This window comes from Pelophylax lessonae (assembly GCF_965119305.1).
Source record: "Pelophylax lessonae genome assembly, chromosome: 5".
NCBI classification, from domain to species: domain Eukaryota; kingdom Metazoa; phylum Chordata; class Amphibia; order Anura; family Ranidae; genus Pelophylax; species Pelophylax lessonae.
This window is the reverse complement of record NC_138772.1, coordinates 288136753-288163589: the sequence shown is the minus strand read 5'-3', so window position 1 is coordinate 288163589 and position 26837 is coordinate 288136753.

Below are 26837 nucleotides of genomic sequence, written 5' to 3'. Positions count from 1 at the left end.
GAGGTCTAGGAGATTCCTCTCTGCCCAGAGCATGATCTGTTCTACTCTTGACAGAAGCGACCTGCTGCAAGTCCCGCCCTGTTTTTGAATATAGGAGACTGCTGCCCTGTTGTCCAGTCATAGAAGGACTCTCTTGCCTCTGACGTGGGGAGCTAGAGAGGTTAAGTTTAGGAATGCTCCTCTCAACTCCAGGATGTTCGAGACTAGGCTCTCGGTTTGAAAGGACCATTTTCCCTGGACCTCAATTTCCTCGAAATGGGCTCCCCACCCTTTTTCACTGGCATCTGAAGTAATTGTGGTCCAGGAGAGGGAACCCAACTATCTTGGTTTGGAGAGGTTCTGAAGCTTCGTCCACCAATGAAGACTTCTGCGCATGCATGGTGTTAAGAGGATGGTCTGTGAGAGACGTTGTTTCTTCCACTGTTTTAGGAAGCCGGTCTGAAAGTACCTCCGATGCCAACGTGACATGGCACCATCGGAATGCATACTGACATTGAACCTATGAGGCTCAAACAGAGAGAAGCTGTCAGGCGGGGGTTGCGCAAAATCTTGGAAACTCTATGAATGAGGATCTTCACCTTCTGTATGGGTAATGGCACTGTACCCTGACTGGTGTTGAATAATGCTCCAAGGTAGATCATCTGCTGGGTAGGCATGAGATGGCTCTTCTGATAGTTTATTAACCTCCCTGCCTGGGTCAAAGACTGTAATAAGATGTCCCTCTGTGCAAGAAGGTGACTCTGACTGTCCACGAGCAAGAGGATGTCGTCCAGGTAATGATATACCCGTGGGCCCTTTTCCCTGAGAAGGGCTGTGGTAGAGACTAGGACCTTCGTGAAGACCCGAGGAGAAGTGCATAGGCCGAATGGAAGGCACTGAAACTGAAGATGTAGATTCCCCACTGCAAACCTCAGGTATCTCTGAGAAGACGGAAGAATTGGAATGTTCAGATAGGCATCCTTAAGATCTATTGAGAGCAACCAATTCTTTGGTCGTACTGCTTGGATTATCGTCTGCAGAGATTCCATCTTGAAACTTTCTAGATCGATATGTCGATTGAGCTTTCTCAGGCCTATTACTGGTCTCCATCCCCCAGTTTTCTTTGGAATAAGGAATAGAGTGGAGTAAAAACCTGTATATTCCTCTGAAGGGGGCACTGGAACTGCTGCGCTCTGTACTTGGAGAGTCGTTATAAACTGCAGAAGAGCTTCCGCTTTTTGGTGATGTTGGAATCTCTGTCCTCTTGAAGTAATCCTGAGGAGGCTGAGGAGAGAAAGTCCTGTAGTGTCCGTGTTTTATTGTAGATAGGACCCAAGGTTCCTGGCATCTTTCTGCCCACACTGGCACAAATTGTTTGAGCCTGGCTCCCACCGGGAGTGTTTGGGCCTGCCCTATGTCAAAAAAGGATTTTGTTTTATCCTGGGGGGCGGAGAAAGGTTTACTTTTCTTGTCCCCAGAAAGGAAGACTGGGTACCCCTCCAGGTTTTCCGGCCATCTCTATTTTGGCAAGACTGTCTGAAATTTCTTGACCTGGATTGTTGAAATTTAGAAGAGAAGTTTCTGGATCTCCTGGCCCGTCTGTCTTGTGGAAATAAGCCTGATTTGCCACCAGTCACTCTGGAAATTGCTTTATCCAATCTCTCCCCAAACAGTGCCTTCCCATCAAAGGGAATCCTGCACCAGTTCTGTTTTGAAGCAATATCCGCTGCCCATGGCTTTAGCCATAAGGCCCTTTTCGCCATGCCTGAATTGCTCTGGCTGAGCAGCGAATGGTGTCAATTGCTGCTTCTCCAACAAAATCGGCCGACATCTTCAGCTCATCCAGTGCCTTTATGATGTCTTGCTTTGGCACATCTTGTCTGATAGCCGACTCTTATATTTTCCAAACTTTGCGAGTGAAAACTTATTTTCCGTTTTCTTCCACTCCTCCTCAATCACCTCCTTTACCTGAGAAGGGGTTCTGGTCCTGTGCCTTGAAGGGGGAATTGACATGCTGGCCATAGAGGGACCTGGCACCTAATGGATCAATGTCCGTTGCCTGCGGGTCCTGAGGTATTGCCTGAGCAGGCATCATGGCAGCCAGTTCAGAAAGAGAATCTTTCATGGTCTGTTTCAAAAGTTTGGCCACTTGTAGACTTTCTTGGTCTCGGTCAGCTGCGTTTTCCTTAAAGTGGAGTTCCACCCTAATTTAATACTTACCTCCATCTTCTCGCTCCGGGTCACCTGAAAAAGAAATGGATAATCGCATATTTTTTTTTTTTTTACTTACCTCGTAGCGAAGAAAAAATACTTACCTTACTTCCTTCTCCCTCCTTCCTCGGCCGTGGCCCGTCATCACTTCCTGGCTCTGCAATGATTCCTGGGAGCTGAACGTCATAGCTCCCAGGACTCATTGCGCCTGCACCGGCCCCGACGTCAGTTGCGCGTGACCCGGAAGTGACGTCGGGGCCGGGGCAGAGCATCGTGGGACCAAAGAAGATGGAAGAAGACGCCGAAGGCGATCTCGCTGGCTTCAAGCTGCCCACATCTGAGATGGCAGCGCTGGACAAGACGTTTTCAAGGTAAGTATTTGTCCTAACAGGTAAGTGCAACCCGGGACAGATCAGAGGCTAGCCATTGTGGAATGTACTAGCCCTAATTGTCCCGGGGGTATTAAAAAAAAAAAAAAATCCAGGGTGGAACTCCGCTTTAAAGCAGCTCTGAAAGACCAGCTTGTTAGGTAGGGGTGTGGAGCCACAGGCCCAGCATTTTTTCCTGACCGAACATGTATGAGGAGAGGGAGAGCGATAGCTCCTATGAGAGCTAGATTGATCCGAAGATCTATGTCTAGATGAATGTGACCTGTGGCCCGGACTGCGTTCACGAGGATAAGCATAATGTCCTGGGTTACTTTCTCGATTTTTTTTTTTTAAAAAAAAAAACACATTTGTCAGTGCGCTCTTTTGATACTCACGCAAGGGTGGTCCCATACCTAATAGACATTTGCGGATCTTGATTATGAGGTGAAGGGCTCATGTTGGCTATAGCAAGAGGATCAGCTGAAAATAGGGAGGAAGAAAGCTTCAAAATCAGGATATTCTACTGCTCTATTTTTTTTTTTTATAAACTAAAAATGGGAAGGCTTGTTTCCTATACACACACACACACACATACATACACATTACATACATATACATACACATACACACACATAGTGACGGTATGCGAGGTGAGGTAGTGAATAATCTGTATATCTCACCTCGTATACGTTCGGTAGTAAGAGACTAAACCGGAATCCGGCCCGGATTTTTCCAGCCTCTGTGACAGGCTAGGTTCCGGTCCAGAGATTGTGGGTCACCTGAGTCCATGCTCAGCATGACTTTAAATGAACAGGAAGAGAGCACAGGAATGCTCTGGCCTGAGACTCAGAAGGGAATCTGAGAGAGGAGCTCTTTTTGGACTTTAAAAAAGGTTTGCTTTACCATGTGTTTTTGTGGGTGATGGGGACCAGCTCCACACTGTATAGTGAGAAAAACTGCTGTGTAGTTTAGTGCTGGATGGCAAGGATCTATTTTACTGTTTTTTCATATTTGCAAACCTCTGCTAAAATAAAGCTGGCAACCCACCAGACTTTAAAGAAATTACCCGCATGCTGGCCTTACTTTCCTGGAAAAGGTGATCCCCGTGAGCTAATCTCCCACAACACACATATATATATATACAGTGATACCTCGGTTCACGAACTTAATTCGTGAACTGACTCTGGGCGCGAACCAAATTGGTCGTGAACCGAGGCACATTTTCCCATAGGGTTCAATGTAAATCCGGTTAATCCGTTCTGACCTTTTTGTTTTTTGTTTTTGAAGCACAAAAATATGAAACAAATTACAATACACATTAGTACAGTATAGTAATGTATAAAGAGAGAACATTAACCTGGCTTCATATGACTTCTGGCATGGAGGAAGGCAGGTGGGAGGCGGATGGGAGTATTGTACAGAAGTACTGTACAGTATTGTACAGTACAGTACTGTATGTGCTAAAAAGCACACCAAAAAGCAAAAAGTGTCTGCACAGTACTCACAGTACTTCGTTCTGTGTCTCTTCTTCTCTCCACGATCTTCCTACAGGAAGTCACGACCATGTGACAGCCTGGAAATAGCATTAAAATGGCCGCGAACCGGAGCATATTTTTATGAACTTTTCTGTTCATGAACCGAGTTGTTCGTGAACAGAAGCGTTCGTGAACCGAGGTATCACTGTATATGTGTGTGTGTGTGTATATATATATATATATATATATATATATATATATATATATACAGGTCCCTCTCAAAAAATTAGCATATTGTGATAAAGTTAATTATTTTCTGTAATGTACTGATAAACATTAGACTTTCATATATTTTAGATTCATTACACACAACTGAAGTAGTGCAAGCCTTTTATTGTTTTAATATTGATGATTTTGGCATACAGCTCATGAAAAAACAAAATTCCTATCTCAAAAAATTAGCATATCATGAAAAGGTTCTCTAAACAAGCTATTAACCTAATCATCTGAATCAACTAATTAACTCTAAACACCTGCAAAAGATTCCTGAGGCTTTTAAAAACTCCCAGCCTGGTTCATTACTCAAAACCGCAATCATGGGTAAGACTGCCGACCTGACTGCTGTCCAGAAGGCCATCATTGACACCCTCAAGCAAGAGGGTAAGACACAGAAAGAAATTTCTGAAGGAATAGGCTGTTCCCAGAGTGCTGTATCAAGGCACCTCAGTGGGAAGTCTGTGGGAAGGAAAAAGTGTGGCAGAAAACGCTGCACAACGAGAAGAGGTGACCGGACCCTGAGGAAGATTGTGGAGAAGGACCGATTCCAGACCTTGTGGGACCTGCGGAAGCAGTGGACTGAGTCTGGAGTAGAAACATCTAGAGCCACCGTGTATAGGCGTGTGCAGGAAATGGGCTACAGGTGCCGCATTCCCCAGGTCAAGCCACTTTTGATCCAGAAACAGCGGCAGAAGCGCCTGACCTGGGCTACGGAGAAGCAGCACTGGACTGTTGCTCAGTGGTCCAAAGTACTTTTTTCGGATGAAAGCAAATTTTGCATGTCATTCGGAAATCAAGGTGCCAGAGTCTGGAGGAAGACTGGGGAGAGGGAAATGCCAAAATGCCTGAAGTCCAGTGTCAAGTACCCACAGTCAGTGATGGTCTGGGGTGCCATGTCAGCTGCTGGTGTTGGTCCACTGTGTTTTATCAAGGGCAGGGTCAATGCAGCTAGCTATCAGGAGATTTTGGAGCACTTCATGCTTCCATCTGCTGAAAAGCTTTATGGAGATGAAGATTTCATTTTTCAGCACGACCTAGCACCTGCTCACAGTGCCAAAACCACTGGTAAATGGTTTACTGACCATGGTATTACTGTGCTCAATTGGCCTGCCAACTCTCCTGACCTGAACCCCATAGAGAATCTGTGGGATGTTGTGAAGAGAAAGTTGAGAGACGCAAGACCCAACACTCTGGATGAGCTCAAGGCCGCTATCGAAGCATCCTGGGCCTCCATAACACCTCAGCAGTGCCACAGGCTGATTGCCTCCATGCTACGCCGCATTGAAGCAGTCATTTCTGCAAAAGGATTCCCGACCAAGTATTGAGTGCATAACTGAACATAATTATTTGAAGGTTGACTTTTTTTGTATTAAAAACACTTTTTTTTTATTGGTCGGATGAAATATGCTAATTTTTGAGATAGGAATTTTGGTTTTTCATAAGCTGTATGCTAAAATCATCAATATTAAAACAATAAAAGGCTTGCACTACTTCAGTTGTGTGTAATTAATCTAAAATATATGAAAGTCTAATGTTTATCAGTACATTACAGAAAATAATGAACTTTATCACAATATGCAAATTTTTTGAGAGGGACCTGTATATGTATATGTATATGTATATATATATATATATATATATATATATATATATATATATATATATACACACACACACACACACACACATTTTTTTTATTTAAATACATGAATGATTCTCTGAATGAATGAATGGAGGAAGGAAAATCTACACCCCAAGGAACGCCTGGCTGGCTGGTAAAGAGAAAGGGGAAAATTAAGCAAATGGAGGGGAAGGAGGGATACAATAAAATGGAACAAACTCACCTGGAGAGGAGGGAAAATAAATGTAGATACCTGAAGAAAGATAGCAGGGGGGAGCCAAAGAAAGCTGATCCTGCTGCTGCCGCCATCAATGCCAATCACAAAAAAAGCTCTTTATGCAAAAGAGTTTATGGCCGACTGCGTTCCTCATTAGAAAACTCTGCATACCCCAAAAGATCCGCAGAAGGGGTTCCCAGACTTTTTAGCGCTATGAGCGGCCCGAGTACAGGGACCGCGCTTGGGAGAGGCTTAACCCAGCGGAAGCTGCCAGATGGTCAGCAGGTAGGGACATACTGCTACTCTTCACCAGTCCAGAGGTATGAGGAAAAAAAAGAGAATGCTGGGAGTAGGGGGCGTCTTTCTTTTAGGCTATTCACTAGTCCTGAAGGCGGAGTAGAGGCAGAGCTCTATCACAGGTATGCTGCCATGGAGGCACCAGGAAAATGGAAAATTGTATCATACTTACCGTAATTTTCCTTTCCTGGTGCCTATCCATGGCAGCATACCTGTGATAGAGCTCCGCCTCTACTCCGTCTTCAGGACTAGTGAATAGCATAAAAGAAAGACGCCCCCTATTCCCAGCATTCTCCTGTAATATAGAATACCGAGGGAGGGAGCGTATGCTGCCATGGATAGGCACCAGGAAAGGAAAATTACGGTAAGTATGATACAATTTTCCATTTTCCTGGTGCCTCCATGGCAGCATACCTGTGATAAATAACTAGCATAACAAGGGTGGGTAATGCCAAATAAGTAAATTTTTAATTGGAAAAAGACATCGCTGATTGAATTGCTCTTCTTCCAAACTCAACGGTTGTGAGTGACCCAGGGTCGATACGGTAGTGTCTGAAGAACGTGTGTTGAGAAGACCATGAGGCGGCCCTGCAAACCGTCTCCAAAGACACATTAGCCCTCGCCGCCCAAGAAGCTGAAACTGCCCTGGTAGAATGAGCCCTCACTCGAGAAGGAGGATCCAAGCCCTTGATTTTGTAGACCTTTTGGATTAGCTTGATTATCCAAGATGACAGAGTCCTGCTGGTAGCTTCCTTGCCTCTGTTCTTTCCGTAGGGAACAATGAACAACCTTTCTGAAGATCTGAAAGATTCTGTTGCTCCTAAGTAGGCCCGAATAACTCTGGAGATGTCCAGGTTATGATGCGTGTTTGACTCTGGATCCAACAGAACAGGTAGTGCCCATGGTTCGAGAAGATGGCTTGAGGACGATACCTTAGGGATTAAGCTTCGTAATGGACGAAGCTCAACTCTATCAGGGAAAAAGGTGATAAGCTCTTCGCCTATCCCTAAGGCATGCAGTTCAGAAACTCGTTTTCCAGAGGTGATGGCTACAAGAAATACCGTTTGTAGAGTCACATTCCACAAGGTTGCTTGCTCCACAGGGGCAAAGGGGGTTCCGGATAGAACTTCCAAAATTAAAGAAAGATCCCACTGAGGAAAAGGGTGTCTAGTGGGGGGGTGAATTCTTCGTACCCCTTTAAAGAAAGTGATCACCAAAGGATCTAACGCCCATCTTATATTGGTTGCTGCTGAGATCGCTGCAACCTGTACTTTTAGAGAGCTTAGACCTAACCCCAAATCCAATCCTGTTTGAAGAAAGGATAGTAAATTGGAGGATGAGGGACTGTTTGGGTTGAAATCTTGTTCTGTCGCAAATGCCAGAAATTTATTCCAAATCCTGGAATAGAGTGCATTTGTAGAGGGTTTTTTAGCCTTCAAGAGCGTAGAAATGACTCCGGGAGTACATCCTAAAGATTGAAACCTCCTCCTTTCAGCCTCCACACACGAAGGTCCAGCCTCTGCGGGTCCGGGTGGCATAGACCCCTCTGAGAGAGCAGATCTGGAAAGGGAGGAATCTTGACAGGAGGTCCCAGACTGAGTCGTACTGCCAGAGGGAACCATGGTCTCTTCGGCCAGAACGGAAGAACTGCTAAGATTTGAACTGGTTCTCTGAGGAGTCTCCTGAGGAATTTCAGAATTAACGGACGTGGAGGAAAGGCATAAGCCATGGAAAAGTTCCAAGGGCACGTCAGGGCATCTACCGCCTCCGCCTGAGGGTGGGGGAGACGAGAGAAGAACCTGGGAAGTCTTGAGTTCTCCGGGGTAGCGAACATATCCAGTTGTGGGGGAAACCAGAGGTTGGAGATCTGCAGGAAGATGTGTGGGTGGAGACACCATTCGTTGTTGTCCAGAAAATTCCTGGACAGGGAGTCTGCTATGGTGTTGAGCTTGCCTGGAAGGTAGACCGCTCTCAGATCCATCAGGTTCCTCTCCGCCCAGAGCATTATGGGTTCGACCTCCAACAGGAGGGATCTGCTGCGTGTTCCCCCCTGTTTCTGTAGGTAGGATACTGCTGCTTTGTTGTCCATCCTGAGAAGAACTCTGTGTCCTTGGAGGAGTGGTGTTAAGGATGTTAGGGCTAAGAAGGCCGCTCTCAACTCCAGCACATTGGATACTATTCCCCTGGTTGAACAGGACCATCTTCCTTGAAGATTTGTATCTCCGCAATGGGCGCCCCAACCGTATCCGCTCGCGTCTGACGTAACAATGGTCCATGAAAACGAACCTAGATAGTGAGGCTTCTCGAGGTTTTTCCTCTTTGTCCACCAGTGTAAGCTCCTGCGCATTACTGAGGTTATTTTGATCCTCTGGCAAAGATGTTCCTTCTTCTACTGCGCTAGGAAGCCTGTTTGGAAGAAACGTAGATGCCAATGGGCCCATGGCACCATGGGGATGCAAGATGACATCGTACCCACTAGGCTCAGGCACTGGGAGGCCGTCAGATGAGTACTCTCGATGACCTTGTACATTCTCTGGATGACAATGTCTCTCTTCTCGGGGGGCAAGGATACCGTTCCCTGTCAAGTATTGAAGAATGCCCCTAGATAAACCATCTGTTGTGTTGGTGAAAGATGACTCTTCTTCAGATTTACCAGCCATCCGAAATCTTCCAGGGACTGAAGAAGAATCTCCCTGTGGGACATTAGCTGTACTGGATTGTCTGCAAGGAGAAGGATGCCGTCCAAATAATGGAACACTCTTAAACCCCTCTCCCGGAGGGGAGCTATAACAGCTATCAGAACCTTGGTAAATACCCGAGGTGAGGTACAGAGGCCGAACGGAAGGGCCTTGAATTGTAAATGTATTCCCCCTACTGTAAACCTCAGAAACTTCTGGAAGGATGGAAGGATGGGAATGTGTAGATAGGCATCCTGGAGGTCGAGTGATATCATCCAGTCTCCTGGCTGGATTACCTGGATGATTGTATTTAGTGATTCCATCTTGAAGCTTTCGAGTGTTATATAACGATTTAGCTTCTTGAGATCTATCACAGGTCTCCATCCTCCTGTCTTTTTTCTGACCAGAAAGAGCGGGGAATAGAAGCCTGTATAGTGTTCTGCCGATGGGACTGGAACAACTGCTCCCTGGAGCTTAAGTTCTGTCAGAAATTGTAGTAGTGCCGAAGCTTTTTCCCGAGAAGCTGGGATTCTTGTTTTCTTAAAGACTTGAGGTGGTGAATGGGAGAACTCCCAATGATGCCCTAACTTGATCGTGGACAAGACCCAAGGGTCCTGGCAGCGGGCAGCCCAAACCGGGTAGAAAAGTTGCAGTCTTGCTCCGACTGGGAGGGACTGCAGACCCCTGGCGTCAAAAAGACTTTGTGGATTCTTGGGGAGCTGAAAGGGTCTTATTTTTGCGTGCCCCCAAAAAAGAGGCCTGCGTGCCCCTCCAGGGTCTTTTGTTCTCCCCTTGTTGTCTTGGCTGCCTGTAGTCTCTGTATCTTGATGGGCGAAATCTTGAAGAAACCACTCTGGATCTCTTGGGTTTTCTGTCCTGGGGGAGTAAGCCGGACTTCCCTCCTGAGACTCTGGAGATAGCTTCATCCAATCTTTTCCCAAAGAGAGCCTTTCCATCAAAGGGTATCCTACACCAATTTTGTTTGGATGATAGATCCGCCGTCCAAGATTTTAACCAAAGGGCCCTTTTCGCCATCACTGCGTGAAGCATTGACCTTGCTGAACAGCGGATTGTATCGATTGCGGCTTCTCCGACAAAGTCTGCTGATATCTTGAGTTCTTCAAGCGCCTTGATGATGTCTTTTTGGGGGAACATCCTGGCGCAAGGCTGTCTCCACATTATCTGTCCAGACTCTGATGGCGTTGGACACCGATGTGAGTGCAATGGCCGGTTTACAGGCAGCGCCTGAGGCCAAGTAGCTTCTCTTTAGGACAAAATTGATCTTGCGGTCTAGAGGATCCCTAAAGGAAGTCGAATCCTCCATGGGAAGAGTCACATTCTTGGCAAGGCGTGCCACTGCTACATCAACTACCGGCATAGAGTTTAAGGATTGTGCATCCGATTTGGCCAGTGGGTAAAGTTTATTGAGGAGGCCCAGAGAAAACCTCTTATCGGTTTTCTTCCATTCTTCCTCTATAATCTCTCTGATCTCACCCATTAGTGGGAAAAAAACCTGCTTCCTTTTAAGGAAGGGGAAGTAAGTCTTGGATTTTGCCGGGGGATCCCCTGTGTCTTCCCAGGCAATGGCTGTCTTCACTGACTGGATGAATGGCTGCACCAAGGTATAACTGAAGCCTGATGGATCTGCTTCGTCTGAGGACTCCTCTGAGAGTGAATCCGCGGAATCGTCTCTGGCCGGTGGGTCTGAGGACGGCCGAGAGGTTTTGAGGCCTGAAGGACCTGGTGCATCAGGATCTGTGCCTTGCGCTAATGCCCTAGAAGGGGCTGTCTGCGCGGGAATCAGGGTTGTCAACTCTGCGAGGGAGTCCTTCATAGTTTGTTTGAGCATATCTACCACCTGGATATTTTCTGCTTCCCGATTGGAGGCATACTCGCGGAAGCAGTCTCTGCAAACCAGCTTGCGTGGCAAGGGTATTGCTCCACAGGCCCAACATTTCTTGAAGGAGCGAGGTGGTGCAGAGGGCGAGCGACGTTGCCTTGATCTTTCTGAAGATCTATGGCGGGATCTGCGATCCGGGCTGTCATCTTCGCGGTGTCCTGAAGATCTTCCTGATCTTCTAGAATGAGTAGGGCTGAAAGAAATTACCCTTGTCAGCCAATTATGCACTCTTTTTTGGTACCTAAACATACTCACGATAAGGTGGTCCTATACCTATTGTGAGGATCTTGTGCACGGGATGAGTGGCTCATTGCAGGGCGTTACGGGAGGACCGACTAAAAAGAAAAAGGTAGAACAGATCAAAAAGATGGCAAGACGATGAGAACAAAAGGTGATTAGAAATAGGGTGGGCATAGGGTCTTCAATAAAAGGGGGCCGGGAAAAATGGAAGAAAAAACGTAAAGAAAAGCGATACCCCCATTTTTTTTTTAAAAACATATATATATATACATATATATATATATATATATATACATACATACATATACATACATACATACATACATACATACATACATACATACATACATACATGTAAACACACATATACTATCATACGCACAGTTCCCTCACCCCCTTTTTTTTTTTTTTACAAATTTTAAGACAAAAAAAAAATTTTCTTTTTACCATATAAATAAAGTTCTATATTGCCCTGCAGAGAGCAATAGCTTACCTGGGGCTTTTTGCATAGAATAATGCAGGAACCATCAGCCTGGATAACTAACAGGCTAATGATTCCTTTAATACTAATAGGAGGAGGGAGGGAACTCAAAATCCCTCCTCCTCCATTAATTGGAATGTTAAGGGAAACTGTGGGCAAAAGCCCTACCTGTTTCCCTTAACCAAGATGGCCGCCTGCGCTTCGTTCGTACTGCGCATGCGCCCACGCCACCCGACCGCCGGAATCCCGCCTCCCCACGCTGGAACGCCAGCGAATAGGATAAGGAGGGGAGGAGCGAAGTGGCCGAAGGCTGCACACGCTACACAGAATATGGAGAAAATGGGGTTTTTATAACCCTACATTTTCTCTATGGGATGGGAGCAGGTTTACTAATTTTATAAAATAAATTTTATTAGCCAGGATCAGTCAGTGTAGTCCTTTTCATTGTATTGTAAAGGCAAGGTTGAACTTTTGACCCGAGACAGGTCAGTTTCAAGCTTCCCGCCCAGAGTCAGTAGGTATCTGGGCAGATTTTATGTTTTTTCAGGTTTTTCCCGCTCAGGGGAGCAGTGTCTCCGGGCAGATCAGCGCGTGGACCCCTGTTCCCGCCTGAATCTTCCCGCTTCTGGGGGCTAACCAGCCCCAGCCAGTCTCGATTCAGGGCTATATAACGAGTGACTGCGGGGCTCCGAGTCACTTCATCACCTCAGGAGATTCTGGAGCGTTTCTCTCCCCCAGGTCTGTCTACTTATCTCCGGCTTGAAGATTGTCTGCCTGAATTTGGAGCTACCCCTGCTTTCAAATGAGTTTGCTGCGGAAGGTTATTGAGCGTGCCGGTGAAGCTGGGGGCGATGCCTGGCTGAGGCACTGTCTGGACTTACCTGCATCTGAGGTCCCGGTGGCGGCAGAGGTCGAGCCCGTGGAGCGGCGGGAACGGAATCCCTCGGCGGAGCTGTGCGGGTCGGCATCAGAGATGGATAGACGCCATGAAGATTCGTCACGTCCAGAGGTTCGGGCGGAAGTCGGTGGTACGGCTTCGGACATGCGCAGTACCGGGCTATCGGTATCGGCGACTACGGAGGCCGGTCCGGCCAAAAGAAGACGGACGCCCAGGAGGAGCTTCCCTTCGCCTTCTCCCCCCAGTACTTCCGGGGCATCACACCACAAGTCGTCCGGCAGGAAAAGGAAGGAGGGGACCGTTGCCAGCACACCAAGGAGCGCAAATAGGAGACCGAGCGGGAGGTCGGAGGTCAGCACGCCGGGAGCATCCTCAGGAATCCACCATCCCCCTGGGCTCAGGGCTTCGAGGAGGGATACGGAGTCTGCTGTCAGCGCTGAAGCCGCCGCTGCTACCCACAGGGCATCATCATCGGAAGTCGCCGACCAACAACCTGCTTCTGCATTGCCTGTCTGGGGTGAGTCATCAACTCCAGCAATGTCAGGAATGTTAGCTGTAATGTTAAGAATGTGTGAGGAATTCAAATCGGTCTCAGACCATTTGAAAAGCTTCTCTGTTCCTTCTGCTGCAAACGTCTGGACAGCGCCATCTTGTGGCGCTTTACCAGATTGTCATCCTATTGAAAATACCCCTTCTTTGACAGCTCAATCAGAAGGTCATCCTATTGAAAATACCCCTTTTTTGACAGCTCAATCACAGAACCTCCCAGAAACTAGCCTTAGGGAAGCCATAGTTTGTGAAATTTCACCTTTAGGTTATCATTTATCCGAGGCTGTAAAAGAGAAGATTTGGTCTGGTGTTTATATAGACATGCTATCTCTTTTACCCTCATCAAGGGATTTCGTATCCAAACCTGAAAAAAAGAACGATGAGGAGGAAAGGAGACGTCCCATCACCAAATCGTTCAATAATTGGCTTCAAGCATTTTTAATTTTTTCAAGCGTTTTGTGTGAAAAACACCCGAACAGGAGTGTGGGCCTATTTCAACACATTGAGGTGATTTTGGAGGCTTTCAAAAATTTCGGTGGGGTAGCGTGGTTTAGCTACGATGTCGCTTTTCGGCAAAAGCTGGCTGTGCAGCCTTCACTGAAATGGGGGGTGAAAGATGTAGGATTATGGTTGGATTTATTTCTCCCCCAGCGATCCTTTCCCCCCAAGCAGCCTTCTACGGTCCAGCAATCAGGAAATCAATCTTTTAGGAAAGGCTTGTGCTTTAATTTCAATGAGTCCCAGTGCAAGTGGCCTGGCTCGTGTAAGTTTAAGCACGAATGCGCTTTCTGCTCAGGCACACACCCAGTTTACAAGTGCTTCAAAAAGATGGGAAGCTCGCAACAACCAAGGATTTTTCAAAAGGGCCCGCACACCAGTGAGGTTTCCAGAAATGCTCCCCTGGCTGCTCCAGTACCCAGACAGGGAGAAAGCACTAATACTAATTGAGGGTTTTCGTGACGGTTTCCTTTTACCACCATTTCGTGGTCTTGGTTGTACCATACATAGGAATTTGAAGTCTGTTTTTGCTTTGCAGGATATAGTTGAAGAGAAAATTTCTAGTGAGCTGAGGGAAGGCAGGTTTGAGGGCCCATTTTTAGAACCTCCTTTTAAAAATTTTAGAGTATCCCCTTTGGGAATTGTCCAAAAAAAGGAGCCGAATACCTACAGACTGATTCACCACCTGTCCTACCCAAAGGATGGCTCTCTAAATGACGACATAGATGAACATTTAGCGTCTGTTCAATACGCTACTTTTGAAGACGCTCTGGAGAGACTTCGTTGGGCAGGACAGGGGGCGCTTCTGGCGAAGGCAGACATAAAGTCTGCTTTTCGCTTATTACCTATTCACCCTTGCTCTTTCAATTCATTGGGTTTTTATTTTAATGAACGTTTTTATTTTGACAAATGCCTCCCAATGGGCTGTTCGTTATCGTGTTTTTATTTCGAGACTTTTTCCACTTTTTTGGAATGGGTGGTATCCCAGATCTCGGGATCTCATCTGGTGGTTCACTACCTAGATGATTTCCTGTTTATGGGTCCCGCCTCTTCTAACACTTGCGCTTTGTTATTGAAGGTTTTCACGCAGGTTTGTGATCATTTTGGGGTCCCCTTAGCCCGGGAAAAGACCGTTTTTCCGTCCAGTAGCATAGTATTTTTAGGTATCACCATAGATGCTGAGCGGATGGAATTCCATTTACCCGAAGAAAAGATTGAAAAACTTCGCAGAGTTTTGTTGTGGATAATTCGTCGCAGAAAGGTTTGTTTAAAAGAACTGCAATCGTTATTAGGCTTATTGGCATTCGCATCTAGAGTGATTCCTATGGGAAAAATCTTCTCTAGGCGAATATATGCAGCGATTGCAGGGCTTAAATCCCCTTCATCGCATGTTAAAATTTCTGAAGAAATGAAGGAGGATTTTTTAGTATGGCTACAATTTCTTCTCTATTTTAACGGGTCAACGGTTTGGCAGGAAAAGTTTATTTTGGATAGAGATTTCCTGTTTTATACCGATGCGGCAGGTTCCAAAGGTTTTGCTGCAATATGGCAGAACCGCTGGTGCGCTTCTGGGTGGTGCGATAGGTGGAAGGCGTTAGGTTTGACCCGCAACATCGTTTTGTTAGAGTTATTTCCTATAGTGGTGGCCCTTGAGCTGTGGAGCCATCACTTTAGGAATAGGCGTATAATGGTTAGGACGGACAATAAGGGCGTGCTCTTCGCCATAAATTGTCTTTCCTCTAAGTCACCTCCGGTCACCATTATGCTCCGGTATCTGGTGGCAAAATGTTTCTTTTTTAACATTTGGCTAAAAGCTTCCTTCGTGCCTGGAAAAGACAACATTCTAGCTGACTGTCTGTCTCGTTTCCAGATGGAAAATTTTTTTCTTTTACTACCAGAGGCAGAACCAGACGGACACCTATGCCCCGATCATCTCTGGAAGTTGATTTGACAGCTATTTTTGACAACATTGATAAATCACTTGCTCCATCGACATTGGCCGGATATCGATCGGCCTGGTTGTTGTGGCTACAACATCTGAATTCTTTAGGCCTGCCTGAGGACTCCTTCTCTGAAATATTGGTACTGTCTTTTTTAAATTCCCTTTTTAAACAAAAATTGTCATGGTCTCATGTGAACAAATTGTTGGCTGGGGTGTCTTTTTTCAGCAAACTGCAGAATCAGCCTGGCTGTTTTTCCTTCTTTTCCGTGCATCAGGCCTTAAAAGGTTACAAAAAAGAGCATTTCAGGCTTGATGGCAGGAAACCAATTTCGCTAGAACTATTAATCTCCCTGTGCGCAGCTCTGGACGGGGTTTGTTTCTCGAGATACGAGGCTCATTTGTTTAGAGCCGCCTTTGCGGTGATGTTTTTCGGCGCCCTCAGAATTTCGGAGCTAATTCCTGATAGGCGGTTGGGTTTTCATGGTCTGAGGATTCAGGACATTAAAATTTTTGCTTCCAGTGTCAACATTTTTGTAGCTCACTCGAAAACCGATCAATTAGGGGTTGGCTCAAGTATAACTTTGCATGAGTTTAGGAATGCGTCAGTATGTCCGGTTTTACTGCTTTCCAAGTTTGTCGAGGTTAGACCCGCCCTGAGCGAGGTTTTGTTCATTCACGATTCTGGTAAACCCCTCTCTCGTTATCAGTTCACCTGTGTTTTGAAAATGTGTTTGAAATCTTTGGGTTTAAGTCCCGTTAACATATCTACCCATTCTTTCCGTATAGGGGCGGCCACGGAGGCGACCAAGTTGGGACTGGGGGGGACGCAGTCAAAAGGATTGGGAGATGGTCATCAGACAGTTTTAAGTCATATGTCCGCCTTAACATTTCTATTTGATTCTAGGCAACAAGATCTCTGTATGGATCCTCGGACACTCTTATATACACTGGGCTTACCAACGAGCTATGAAGAGGGTCTACACGGAGAATCTAGGACTGGACAGGAACAAGTACCAGGTTTTATGGTTCAGTAAGCGGGGTATGGGTTGGTCGGAATTGGTTCCGGCAGTTGACATTCTAATCTCACAGTTGCCCGCTCCTGAGATTTTAGTCATTCATCTTGGGGGTAACGATTTGGGAAAACAAACAACGTTAGATTTACTTTTTAGAATTAGGGACGATTTGGGTCTTATTCAATCTAAGTTACCCAATACTATTCTTATTTTTTCAGAGGTGATACCGCGGCTGGTATTTTTTAAATACCGGGGTCTCAAGCCTTTGGAAAAAATGAGGAAACGTTTAAATAGGGGGTTAGCCAAACTTCTGAAGGAATTAGGCGTCATTTCTTTTAGACATACGGAGCTCGAGGGCGGTTTAGAGGGGCTATATTGGAAAGATGGGGTTCACCTCTCAGAAATCGGTTTGGACATTCTTAACAACAACTTGAGTTCTTGTGTTGAACAGGCCGCGCTTTGGATTGGTGGGGACAGGCGCAAAGGTGCTGCCTGTCTGGTGGAAAATGTTAATTTTAAAAAAAAATTAAAAAAAAAAAGGATATTTGGTAATAAAATTATATGGTAATGTTATTTATTGTCAGCCCAAGCCGTGGTGGCTGGGCTGGTTCTGGACGTTTTTAAACTGATTTTTTAAACAAAGTCTAAAGTATGTTTTTATTGAATTCGTGTTAAAAGTCAATAATAAAAAACAGCCGCGGCCTTTGTCCAAACCTTTTTCTTGTCTGGTGTTATTTATTTATTTATAAATATTTCAAAATGTTGTTGTAGGTTTATTTAATTTAAGAAAAGGGACATCCTGCTTCCCATTCCCATATGGAGAAAATGGGGTTTTTATAACCCTACATTTTCTCTATGGGATGGGAGCAGGTTTACTAATTTTATAAAATAAATTTTATTAGCCAGGATCAGTCAGTGTAGTCCTTTTCATTGTATTGTAAAGGCAAGGTTGAACTTTTGACCCGAGACAGGTCAGTTTCAAGCTTCCCGCCCAGAGTCAGTAGGTATCTGGGCAGATTTTATGTTTTTTCAGGTTTTTCCCGCTCAGGGGAGCAGTGTCTCCGGGCAGATCAGCGCGTGGACCCCTGTTCCCGCCTGAATCTTCCCGCTTCTGGGGGCTAACCAGCCCCAGCCAGTCTCGATTCAGGGCTATATAACGAGTGACTGCGGGGCTCCGAGTCACTTCATCACCTCAGGAGATTCTGGAGCGTTTCTCTCCCCCCCCCCCCCCCCCAAAAAAAAAAAAAAAAAATATATTTAAATATAATAAACACTTAGTTTGTCGCGGCCAGTTTTAAATTATTTGACTTATGGCTATCGCCTTAACTAAAGTGCTTTGGTGGATGTAGTTGTTTATGTTTGACTAAGAAGTGAATTGTTGGAAAATGTTAATTTTAAAAAAAAAATTAAAAAAAAAAGGATATTTGGTAATAAAATTATATGGTAATGTTATTTATTGTCAGCCCGAGCCGTGGTGGCTGGGCTGGTTCTGGACGTTTTTAAACTGATTTTTTAAACAAAGTCTAAAGTATGTTTTTATTGAATTCGTGTTAAAAGTCAATAATAAAAAACAGCCGCGGCCTTTGTCCAAACCTTTTTCTTGTCTGGTGTTATTTATTTATTTATAAATATTTCAAAATGTTGTTGTAGGTTTATTTAATTTAAGAAAAGGGACATCCTGCTTCCCATTCCCATACTGCACACACTACATAGAACGCCGCACGCCGATGAGACAGGAGCCCGGAGCGGGACAATCGGGCCCTAACAAGCCGAACAACAGGTATTTTAAAAGGCGGTACACAACATATAAGGGGCTTTATCATTAATGAACCTAATAGAAAAGGGGATATGAGAGCAAATACATGACCTATCTTTGACAGGAAAAGGGGGAAGGAAAAAAATATAAGAGAAAGGAACTACTTTAAGGTAGTGGGTCCTCCTGCAAAACCCTGCAGTCAAATCATCATAAATCTGTTCCATTGCAGGCAGAATGCGTTCCTATGAGGAAACTCTGCGTCTTACCCCAAGATCCACAGAAGGGGTTCCCAGTCTTATCAGTGCTTTGAGCGACCCAAGAAGCAGGGACTGCGCACGGGAGAGGCTTAACCTGGCGGAAGCTGCCAGATGGTCAGCAGGTAGGGACATACTGCTACTCTTCACCAGTCAAGAAGGTATGAGGAAAAAAAGGAGAATGCTGGGAATAGGGGGCGTCTTTCTTTTATGCTATTCACTAGTCCTGAAGACGGAGTAGAGGCGGAGCTCTATCACAGGTATGCTGCCATGGAGGCACCAGGAAAATGTTTTGCCCATAGTTCTACTTTTAGCTAAGAAATGTCCCTCCAAAATGGTGCTATGACTGTGAAAATACACAGGTTTCACAGAGGTAAGTCTAGCAGTTAGATAATGTTGAAGTAGCTATCACTTTAAAACTTTCTCAGGTCTTTCCCTTGTGGTATGTTCTGTGAAGTATTAGCACAGTGGTTTACAAATGAAAGCTAATATCATGACAGTATTTACTTTAAACTGTCATTAGGTCATAACATGGATCACATTTTGAACTAACACCAATGTTGTGTGGCTTTGAGGCATCCCACGACAGGAAATCTTTGTTAGAAGCTTACTATCACAACTGTCTGATTTTGTGTCCTGAATTCACAAAGCCTCCTCTTTTTTTACCTACTTTCAGACTTTCCAGCCACCCAGCCTTTCCTGTTTCTCGTCATAACTACCTACACATTTGGTTTAGCCGTGCTGATTCATTTGTCACACACCCTTTATGCCATGCTCAGAATGAAAATGTTTTTACTATGTCTCGTTAAATCCCCACGGCTGTTATCAGAAAATGTACCACACGTCTGCCTGCTTGCCCAATCGCCCTCCGTAACAGAAAACATGTTTTTCACTCACAAAATAGAAGGAAAAAGAAAGAAGAAGGCAACACATCTTTAACCACTTCAGCCCCAGAAGGTTTTACCCCCTTCCTGAACAGGCCATTTTTTGCGATATGGCACTGACGTTGCTTTAACTGACAATTGCGCGGTCGAGCGACGCTGTACCCAAATACAATTGATGTCCTTTTTTTCCCACAAACAGTGCTTTCTTTTGGTGGGAATTTATCACCTCCGCGTTTTTTTTTTTTTTGCACTATAATCAAAAAAAGACTGACAATTTTGAAAAAAAAAAAAAAAAACAATATTTTTAAATAAAACAAATGTAAAAAATCAAAATGTATAAAATGTATTCATCAATGTAGGCCAATAGATATTCTGCTACATGTTTTTGGTAAAAAAAAATCCCAAAAAGCATATATTGATTGGTTTATGCACAAGTTATAGCGTCTACAAACTATGGGATAGATTTATGGACTTTTCATTTTTTTTATTGTTTTTACTAGTAATCAATTTAGTGGGACTGCAACATTGCGACTGACAAATCTGACACTTATGCCCCGTACACACGTACCGATCGTGGGCCGACCGATCGGCCGTCTTTTGTCCCCGGGCTGTCGTGTCTGTTGAAAAGTGCAAAAGACTGCACAAGAATTTTGTCCGCCGACTACAGCCGACTGCAGAAGTGATGTCATGTGATGGTTAACTTTCCCTGTGTTTTTTCTTTTCTGAGCATGCCCAGTCTTGCAAATCTGCTGTCTGTCGGCCGAAATCTGTACTGACTGGCGAACAATCGGCAGCTCTGGTGTCGGCATACAAAAAATTTAATGCTTGCACAACAGATTCTTTTCGGCCGAAAGTGCGCTGTTGGCTGTCGGCTGTCGGAAGCATCCTACTAACAAGCCTACAATCGGCCGATCGGTCGTCGGCCGAAGCTTTTCGGCCGACAATCTGCACGTGTGTACGGGCCTTAAGGGGCTAATTTACTAAAACTGGAGAGTGCAAATCTGGTGCAGCTGTGCATGGTAGCCAATCAGCTTCTAACTTCAGCTTGATCAGTAAAGCCCCGTACACACGTACCGATGGTCGGCATACAAATGTTCCTCTTTTCTCCCCGGGATGTCGGTGTCTGCTGAAAAGTGCAAAGACAGCACAAGGACAGCACAAGAATTTTGTCCGCCGACTGCAGAAGTGATGTCATGTAATGGTTAACTTTCCCTGTGTTTTCTATTTTCTGAGCATGCCCAGTCTTGCAAATCTGCGGTCTGTCGGCCGAATTGTGTACTGACAGGCGAACAATCGTCCGTTCTGGTGTCGGCATACAAAAATTTTCATGTTTGCAAGAAAGACTTTTGTCCGCGGATTGTGCGCAGACATCTGTCGGAGGCACCATACTAACACGCGTACAATCGGCAGATCCTTCGTCCACCGACGTTTGTATGCCGACGATCGGTACGTGTGTACGGGCCTTTAGGCTTTGGCAATAAAACCTGGAAGCTGATTGGTTTCTATGCAGAACTGCACCAGATTTTACAAACTCTAATTTTAGTAAATCATCCCTCTAGTGACACTTTTTGGGAGACCAGTGACACCAATACAGTGATCAGTGCTAAAAAATACACTGTCACTGTATAACTGACACTGGCAGGAAGGGGTTAACATCAGGGGCAATTAAAGGGTTAAAGTGATTGTAAAGTCTAATAAAAAAAAAAAAAAAAAAATCAAACATTTTATACTTACCTATTCAGTTGGTTTTGCACAGAGTGGCCTGGATCCTCTTCTGCTGGGGTCCCTCTTCCCTGCTCCTGGCCCCTCCCTCCTGTTGAGTGTCCCCACATCAAGCAGCTTGCTATGGAGGCACCCGAGCTGAGCTGCAGCTCCGTGTGTCCATTCAGACATGGAGCTGCCATTTGGCCCCGCCCCCTCTCTTTCCTGATTGGCTAACTGACTTTGACAGCAGCGGGAGCCAATTTCTCTGTCAATCAGTAGAGAGAAAAATAAAAAGAATACTGCAGCGCTAAAAACGATAAACAATAAGAAACAATCTCAAATGGAAAGAAATGAACAAATTGAAAAAAACGTCTCTTGTGATAAAGTTCGTAAATAATTGTGACAACATTCAATGGGTGTAATCCAGTGAACACGTGGATGTCACAATGAAAAGGTAAGTGAAGTCAAATGCTGTCTAGATTATAGGACAGCAATCGAGTATTGTGTGACCAGTCTGAGGATCTTTAGGGCATCAAATGTAGTCAGCAACTTCCAGCCTTGTAGATAACCTCCAATAAGTTGATTGACTCAGCACGTCATGGAAAGGTTAGATTTGCAAAAAAATGGGAAAGGCTCATGGTGTAGTATGTAGTAAAAATATACAATAAGTAATTCGGTATCATTGACAAAAACAGTGAATATAAAATCCAACAGCAGTAAAAAAGAACTCGCATATAAAGCCACCACTAACATGAAAAGTGATGGCTGGGACCTTAGGTGTTTGAGATAACAAGCTCTACGGCCGTTTCAAGTCCAACGCGTGACGCGTCCTCAGGAGCTTTGCAGTTATCATCTCAAACAGGCATATATATATCTGAATACTAAATTAGGTAATCAGACCACATTTAATGATTGGGGTCACCAGGAAATTCTCATTTACTGTTTTGGCCACCATTTTGTTGGAGTCTCATAATAAAAGTGTAAATATTTAATATAAAAAATGGAATATGGTTAAGAAAAATGTAAAATAACAGGGAAATGAACAGTGTAATTGATAAAATATTGTTATTAATATTCAAACTATATATAATTCCCTGATGATATTCAGGATGAAAGACGGAACGTCACTTCCGGTTTCATATAGTATAATTTATTTAGGTGGAAAGTAGTTCAGGGAAAGGTTAATTAATTAGGGAGATAAGTGGTATGTAAATAAGTATTAAGAGGATTATTCTGCCTATCTGAACTTTGTTTTTTAAAATCTTGACGGTTGATCTGAGAGACGGAACGTAATTTCCGGTCTCTCATATCCGGCGGATTGCGTACGAAGAAAAACAAAAGTTTGGATAGGCAGAATAATCCACTTAATACTTATTTACATACCACTTACCTCTCTTATTAATTAACCCTTCCCTGAACTACATTCCACCTGCATAAATTATTATATTTTATATACACTGTTTTTGTCAATGATGCTGAATTACTTATTGTATATTTTTATTAAATTGATTTTTACTACATACTACACCATGAGCCTTTCCCATTTTTTTGCACATTTAACCTTTCCATGACGTGCTGAGTCAATCAACTTATTGGAGGTTATCTACAAGGCTGGAAGTTGCTGACTACATTTGATGCCCTAAAGATCCTGAGACTGGTCGCACAATACTCGATTGCTGTCCTTAGTGTCCTATAATCTAGACAGCATTTGGCTCTGGTGAGTTTGCATTTCGCTCATTTTTGGTGTTGGAGAGATCACTTACCTTTTCATTGTGACATCCACGTGTTCACTGGATTACACCCATTGAATGTCGTCACAATTATTTATGAACTTTATCACAAGAGACATTTTTTTCAATTTGTTCATTTCTGTCCATTTGAGATTGTTTCTTATTGTTTATCATTTTTAGCGCTGCAATATTCTTTTTATTTTTGTAATTTTAGTGTGTGTATATTTTACACTTTTTTTTTGCTAGCTGCTGTCTGTTTCACAAGCGCGGATTCACACCTTTTATGGATGGTGGAGGGGCTCCTGGACATCGCTGGACAGAGATAGTGCTCAGTAAAGTATTAGGGTGGCTGAGGGCGGCTGCTACACACAGAATGCTTTTTACCTTAATGCATTGAATGCATTAAAATAAAAAACCTTCTGCCTTTACATTTCCTTTAACCACTTGCCGACCGCCGCACGACTATCTACGTGGGCGGTCAGCCCCTCACAGGCAAAGTGACGTAGGTCTACGTCGCTCGCCTGTGAGGGTTTAGGGAGCGAGCGCGCGCCGCCGGAGGCGCGCTCCCGCTCCCGCGTGGTCACGGACCCCCCCGCGCGCGTGACCGGCGGACCCGATCGCCGCCGGCCACTCTGCGATCGGCGGGGGAGAGGGAGATAGTCAGGCAGCTTGTGTAAACAAGCTGCCTGTCATTCTCCTCTCTGTATGAGAGCTGATCACATGGATCTACTATGTAGATCCATTGATCACTCCTCATACAGTTGAAGCCACAGCCAATCACAGTTAGAATCACGCCCCTAGGGACACACACAGCCCCTCCCTCTCAAATAAAGTTAACCCCTTCACTACCAGTGCATTTTTACAGTAACAGTGCATATGTATAGCACTGATTACTGTAGAAATGTCACTGGTAACCCCAAAAGTGTCAAAAATGTCAGTCAAGGGTCCGATCTGTCCGCCGCAATGTCGCAGTACCGCAAAAAAAATCGCAGATCGCCGCCATTACGCGTTAAAAAAAAAAACAACAAAAATGACAAAAATCTTTCCTTTTGTTAGTAAACGCAATAACTTTTGCGCAAACCAATCAAAATACGCTTTTTGCGATTTTTTTTACCAAACATAGGTAGCATAAAACAAATTGGCCGAAAATATTAAAAAATTTTGATTTTTACATTTTTTTTTGGGGGAATTTCATATAAAAAAAAGGGAAAAATATTGCTATTTTTGCAAAATTTACGCTCTTTTTTTGTTTATAGCGCGTGATCAAAAAATCGCACAGGTGATCAAATACCACCAAAAGAAAGCTCTGTTTGTGGGAAAAAAAGGACGCCAAATTCGTTTCGGTACAGCGTCGCACGACCGCGCAATTGTCCGTTAAAGTCACGCAGTGCCGAATCGCAAAATGCCCTCTGGTCGTTTAGCAGCCAAATCCTCCGGGGCTTAAGTGGTTAAGTGTACTCCTAGGGAGTACTTTCTAACTGTGGGGGGAATGCTGTTAATGAAGGAAAACAGAGTTCCATTTTTCCACTGAGCAGAACACAAGATCTAAATTTTTCTCCCTCACAGAACAACAGTCTGCCTTGTGTATATAGACAGACCGCTGTTCTGCTTCTCCAGAGAACTATCACGGGTAAATGGGAGCCATCGCGGCCGCCGGACCAGCTGATTAGCTCCCGCTGCGTCTAATCATAGCGGAAGCAGGTCGCTGCTGGCACGTGCCCCAGACCTTGTGCAGGAATTCACATACAGGCACGTGATTTTGCACAGCCGGGCCGCCATGTCGCAGTATATATGCGGTAGGCGGTCTGGAAGCAGGAAAAAGCAGTCTAGTGTTAGGGCTTGTTTACACTTGTGGCAGCCCTTTCCTCCCCTCCGAAAAGCAATCTGAGCAAGTGGGTGGTTATACGTCACCTCCTCATTGCCTGATTTAACTCTTAAAAGTCTGCACCACTGTTCTGCTACATTGTGCATTGGAAACGGCTGCATGGCCATTGTGGTCCAGCCCCGTGGTTATACCTGCTCAATGCAACAGAGGGTATAATTGTTGACACAAAGGAAAACACTGCAGTGTGACATGTGTGCTGCGTACAACCTTCTCCCACTGCTGTGTTTGCAGGGGGGTGCAGTTGGGGAGAAAAACTGACCCTAAGTCTTTGTTCACATTGGAGCAACTTTGCAAATTGAATGACAAGTCGCATCCTATTACCCCCAATCGCACTGTTCAAACGGTGTGACCCCAACCTTGCAGTGCCGCGTCAATTTTAAAAAAGCAGTTTCTGCACTACTTTGGCGATTTCGAGTGTGACTTGCATAGACATCTGTGCATGAAGCCGCACAGATGTCTTCCAAGTCGCAACTGAAGTTGCACTGACATGCAACTTCAAAAACGTGCGATTTCAGATGAAGTTGCGCGATTTCAAAGTGGCAGTCAATGTGAACAAGGGCTTAATACAGTTATTTAATAATACACACTTGAAACAAAACATTTTTTTTATTGAAATATGTGTAAATAGGAGCACCCACAGACAAAGTTCACTTGGAAGAGGTCACATCTACAGTTGTTGTTTTCCTTTATTTGATGTGTGTTTAAAAACGCATGTCAAACTCACTGCAGTACAATCCCATTGACTTTATTTGAGTAGTGCACATGGCAGTAAGGAGACATTTGACTTGCATTTTGTTTCCTTAACCATTAAGGACTGAGCCCATTTCTGACACGTTGTTTACAAATTAAAATTAGTATTTTTTGCTAGAAAATTACTTAGAATCCCCAAACATTATATATATATATATATATATATTTTAGCAAAGACACTGGAGAATAAATTGGCGGTCATTGCAATATTTTTTGTCATGCGGTATTTGCGCAGCGGTCTTTCAAACGCCATTTTTTTTTTAAAAATTACATTTCACTGCATTTAAAAAAAACTAAACAATAAAGTTAGCCCATTTTTTGTATGTTGTGAAAGATGATGTCACACTGAGTAAATAGATACCCAACATGTTAATGGTTTAAAATAGCGCACACCCGCGGAATGGCAACAAACTACGTCCAATAAAAATCTCTAAAGGCAACGCTTTAAACATTTTTAACGGTTACCAGTTTAGAGTTACAGAGTAGCTTTTGAAATTATTGCTCTCGCTCTGGCGTTTGCGGAGATACCTCACATGTGTGGTTTGAATAGCCATTTAATTTGCGGGCGCGACTTCTGTATACGTTTTCTTTTGTGCGGGAGCTGAAGGCGATTGGAGCGGTTAAAGATTTTTTTTTCCTATTTATTTTATTTGTTTTTTTAATTTTAGTACAGTTTAAAAAAAAAAAATCTGATCACTTTTATTGTTGTCACAAGCAATGCAACAATCCCTTGTGACAGCAAAAGGCAGTGACAGGTACTCTTTACGGAGGGATCGGAGGTCCTCCACTGCACTTCAATGTATTCAAAATGCAGAAAAAGGCATTTTTGAATACAGTCACTTTTTAAATTTGGCGCCTGTAGCAGCCAAATAACCCGGACGTGACGTCATGGACGCCGCCTCCGGGTTACGTCATCAGAGATGCGATGGAAGCTGAATCCGGCTTTGATCAGGACTCCAACCAGCCGGTGGAAGTGCCACAGAAGGCGGCGGGAGGGGAGGAGCGTCCCCTCCCGCTCGCTGGGGTAATGATCAAGCAGCTCCTGAGCCGCATCGGTCATTACCGCCTGAAAGCGGTACAACCACTTATTGCAGCCGACGTAGGTCTACGTCGATTTGCGGTAAGTGGTTAAGCCTAGATTCACACTAAGGCCGTTTCGTGCAAATTTAAGATGAACGCGCGCATTTCAGTCCGACTTCGGGGGGCGGGTTCCTGCACAGATGTCTAATAA